The sequence below is a fragment of the Heterocephalus glaber genome, unplaced genomic scaffold (assembly GCF_053883595.1).
Source record: "Heterocephalus glaber isolate CG9 unplaced genomic scaffold, H.glaber_assembly_v1.0 deba00001687, whole genome shotgun sequence".
NCBI classification, from domain to species: domain Eukaryota; kingdom Metazoa; phylum Chordata; class Mammalia; order Rodentia; family Bathyergidae; genus Heterocephalus; species Heterocephalus glaber.
The window spans coordinates 12618218-12623210 of NW_028258412.1; the positions used below are offsets into that span (position 1 = coordinate 12618218).

General features: G+C 41.2%; 1 pseudogene; it reads left to right on the forward strand.

Moving 5' to 3' along the window:
- The first annotated feature begins 1399 nt into the window (after positions 1-1399).
- Positions 1400-2503, forward strand: LOC101718647 (eukaryotic translation initiation factor 2 subunit 3 pseudogene; annotated as a pseudogene).
- Positions 2504-4993: the final 2490 nt, after the last annotated feature.

Sequence of the window (4993 nt, forward strand, 5' to 3'; positions counted from 1 at the left end):
TATGGGTGGTCTTCCTTCATTTCCACAGATGGTCATTCTGTCCTAATGGGTATTGCTTAATCATTTGAGCCTCTCAACTCTGGGGATTAAGGACCCTAGGAAAACAGACAAAAAGAGGCAAAGTCTGGGAGACTGGGGATGAGGTTGGGTGAAAAAAAATCCCCTCCACTCATGAAACCCACATACACAGTTCATACTAGTGCAAAGACTTTAAAAAAATAATATCCTTTATAATCAAAGGCTATCATGTGGTGGGGTTTATGCCAACCAAACAATAAAAAGCTTTCTCCCATCCTTCCACTTTGCCCTGCTTTCTGATGACTCACTATAGCATATCAAATGTACCTCATAATTGGTTCTCAACAATCTCTGGGCAATTTAGCAACAGTAATTTGTATATTTCCTGGCTCTTTTTGCCTTCAGGGACCAAAAAAGTGTCTCATTTCCAAGAAGTAAACAGGCTAGCCCAACCCACATGTTTGTATCCATTACAATGTCCAGAACAGCCCACAGTGCAGATAGTGGAAAAATTCTTCTTCGATAAAGGACTAAGACTTATTCACTGAGTCACTGTCTCAGTTCATTTGGACTGTTATAACAAAAACTATAAATTCAAGGCTTATAAATAACAGGTATTTATTACAGTTTTGAAGGCCAGGAAGAACTAGGTGCTGGTACATTTGGTATCTGGTGAAGGCTTCTTCCTGGTTCACAGATGGCAACTTCTCCCTGTGTCCTCACACAAAGGAAGGAGGGGGTCTCCTTCATGACAGCAATAATCCCTTTCTGGAAGACTCTGCTCCCAGGAGTTAATCACCTTCCAAAGGCCCTGCCTCCTAACACCATCACCTTTGGGGTGAGGATTTCAATATGGGAATTGGGAGGACATACAAAGATGCAGATTAGAACGGTCGTTTTTTTTTTAATACAAAAGCCCGGGGCCAGATAGCTTATTTTAATGATGTTTCTGACACACTCATCTTCAAAGGTAAAGCGTCCCAAAGACAAAAGTTATTTTGTTTGTCAATCATTGTGTAATAGCTTAGCTGCAGAGATTTTAACTTATCAGTCCTGGGAATCAGTATATTTTTGCTCCTTAAATGTTTCTACGTGCAAGCAGGTTAGAGAAGTTATGAGCTAGAAAACTAGAGTGTTAGCCAGGCATAACGGCACATGACAGTAGTCCCAGCACTTGCTGGGGCTAAGGCAGGAGAACTGCAAGTTCAAGTCCCACCTGGGCAACTCAGCAAGGCCTTGTCTCAAAGTAAATTTTTTTAAAAATTTAAAAGGGGCTGGAGATGTAGCTCAGTATGAAGGCTTTGGGTTCAATTCCCAGTACCATCAGGAAGGAAGGAAGGAAGGAAGGAAGGAAGGAAGGAAGGAAGGAAGGAAGGAAGGAAAGAGGGAGCAATAGAAATCATGAAACTGAAGCATATTTTGATCCTACAGAATAAAATTGATTTGGTAAAAGAAAGTCAGGCTAAGGAACAATATGAACAGACCCTTGCATTTGTACAAGGTACAGTAGCAGAAGGAGCTCCCATTATTCCAATTTCTGCCCAGCTGAAATACAGTATTGAAGTTGTCTGTGAGCACATAGTAAAGAAAATACCGGTGCCTCCTAGAGACTTTACTTCAGAACCTCGACTTATTGTCATTAGGTCATTTGATGTCAACAAACCTGGTTGTGAAGTTGATGACCTTAAGGGAGGTGTGGCTGGTGGTAGTATCCTAAAGGGAGTATTGAAGGTGGGCCAGGAAATAGAAGTCAGACCTGGTACTGTTTCCAAAGATAGTGAAGGAAAACTCATGTGTAAACCAATCTTTTCCAAAATTGTATCACTTTTTTCGGAACATAATGATCTTCAGTATGCTGCTCCTGGGGGTCTTATTGGAGTTGGAACAAAAATCGACCCCACCTTGTGCCGGGCTGACAGAATGGTGGGCCAGGTGCTTGGTGCAGTTGGAGCTTTACCTGAGATATTCACAGAATTAGAAATTTCCTATTTCCTACTTAGACGGCTTCTAGGTGTACGCACTGAAGGTGATAAGAAAGCAGCAAAGGTCCAAAAGCTGTCCAAGAATGAAGTGCTCATGGTCAACATAGGATCTCTGTCAACAGAAGGGAGAGTTAGTGCTGTCAAGGCTGATTTGGGCAAAATTGTTCTGACCAATCCTGTGTGCACAGAAGTGGGAGAGAAAATTGCCCTTAGCCGAAGAGTTGAGAAGCACTGGCGTTTAATTGGTTGGGGTCAGATAAGAAGAGGAGTGACAATCAAGCCAACCACAGATGATGACTGAAGAATCCCAGTTAAACAATACATCTGGATGGAGTTGGAATTTCTCTGAACAACCTAGGGGTATATTTTCAAAGCAATACTAGGGAATTAATTTCACAGCTTATTACCTTAGTAGGTAGCTGTAAGGTTATTCTCATTTTTTGGTGATGAAAATCTAACCTCTAGTACTAATATGAGGTCTACAATAAATGTAAAGGTTGGTATCATGTTGGATTGAATCTACATTTTAGCATTTCCAAATCAGGTCTAATTTATACATAAATACAGCTTTGAAAAACTGCTAAAACCAGCCTTCCCTGTAGCGCACATGCTACTGAACCTATCTGAAATAAAGTTTTTCTTTTTCACAATTCAGGCTAAAAGTCTTTTAGCTCCAGGCTAAAAGACTGTTAATACCAGTAAAAACTGGAAGATATAAATTCTCCTCAAAAACCATCTCTCCTTTGTTAGGCCTCACATTTTATGTTTTTTTTTAAAAATTTAATTTTTTTATTAGTACATGTTTACAGTACATAATGATTACATTCACTGGGGAGCTGGTATGTATACATAACACATCTTAACTCTTTTTTCCTCCCCTTCTTGTCTCCCCCCTATGTTACTTTATCCTTTAAATTTTCATTGGAAAGGAAATTAATAGGTTCAAATGAAATTGTCCTCTAGAGCTGGGGATTTAGCCCAGTGGTTCTGCTGCCTGCCTCGCTATCACAAGGTCCTGAGTTTGATCCCCAGAACCAAAAAGAAAGAAATTGTCCTCTAGAGTGCGAATGCTTGTCCCACAGATAACATTTCCCCTATTTTTTTTGGACTGGGACATAGGAAACCTGAGCCAAAAGTTCTCCCCCTCTCCCTGTGGTCCCCTGCGATTATTTGTGCATTGGTTTATACCTGAAACCTGACAGCTTCCCCACATTGGTAAAACTGTTGTATCAAGTGATTGTGGACAACTAACAAAGATCTCTCCAGGCTTTTTTTCCTGGGTAGTTGTTTTGTTTTTTGTGGTGCTGGGGATCCAGCCCAGGGCCTCATCCATGTTAGGCGAGCACTCTACCACTGAGTTCCCCTCTCCCCCAAGGCCTGTTTTTTCTTAACTGTGTAATTGCTAGGATTATGACATAGATTCTAATAATGATCTTTGGACCTTACAAGAAGAGGTCAAGAGTAAAAGATGTCAGAAAGCAAACGGTGAGTCCTTCTGATTCTTCTTTTTTTTAAACCTTTCTCCCTGTGCTTTTATACATTTCTGTTTATTTATGTCTTCCCTTCATAAGAGATTCATTTAGAGCAGTGACTCCTAACTGGCTAATGTTAGAATTGCTAGGTAAGCTTTTAAAAAAAGATACCCCACAGATTATGATCTAAATTAGCTTGAAGTAGAAGCTGATGCATTGATTTTTTAAAAATTAATTTTATTGGTACATTTTAGGTATACAGTATAATGACATTCATCATGCATTGATATTTTTTGTTTGTTTGGTTTTTTGATACTGGGATCAAACTCGGGACCTTGCGCTTGTGAGGCAGGCGCTGGAACCACTGAGCTAAATCCCCGGCATGCATTGATATTTTTGAAAACCACATGTTTAGAGAGTTGAGAGGTAGGCATATTAAATAACAGTATCTCACTGAATTTTGATGGTCTCTACAGTTTGCTTTTCTTAAATTTGCATTGAGATGGATTTCATGCCACAGTCACTGTATTGTGCTCTTTTGGATATTGAAGCTGCCTTGTAGAAGTCTAGAAGCTGGGGCTTTGGGTCATTTTAAGTTTCTAAGTATATTGAAGAAGTATACTAATATTATGTTTTTGATTGACTTTGAAGGGTTGTATTGTAGCATGAGGACCACAAATAAAAGAAAGTTCTAAATCAAATATTAATTTTTTAAAAAAGAAAGAAAGAAAGAGCGAGGGAGGCCAAAGCGTTTACCAGACTAAACTGTATCCAAATCACATTTTATATCTAAATCACAGGGACAGCTGTTCAGATGCAATTCTGATCTTGTAGGTTTGTGGTGGGGCCCAAGATCCTGCATTTCTAACAACTTGGCCCATGGACTTTATCCTGAGTAGGAAGGCCGGAGGCTATTAGAAAAAATAGATTCCTGGGTACCAATCTAATAGGACTGGGTTAGCCCACAGTTGAACAAGTGCCCTGCGATGGTTCTGACCTCTAGCTGGATTTGAAAATTACTGGAATACACGATAATGTCTAAACTACATTGATCAAAATCTGAACTAATCCTTGTCTTTATGTGACCTTAGGAGATTTACTTCCCTCTGTAGTTCTCATTTCCCTTATCAAGAAAAGACTGAAGGAGCCGAGGATTCAGCTCAGTGGCGCCGCACGAGTTCGATTCCCTAGTACAGCCGAAAAGAAAAAAGAAAAGAACTTAGTTGATCCCCGTCCCTTCTAGAGATTGAACCCAGGGCCCTCACCCTGACTTAATCCCAGACCTTTCTATTTTAAATTTTGAGTAAGGGCGTCTCACTAAGTCACCAAGTCGCCTTTTTTAGCTCCTTCAAGCGCTCACATTTAATTAAGAAATTCCGGTGCCGCCGCGGAGGTCTCCGGCTGCTGCTACCGCGGCCTCTGGGGCTGGGGCTGGGGCTGGGGCTGGGGCTGGGGCCGCCGGCGAGGCAGGGCTCAGGCCCGGGCGGGCAGCTCTGCAGCGGCGGGGGAGAGGGGCCGGGA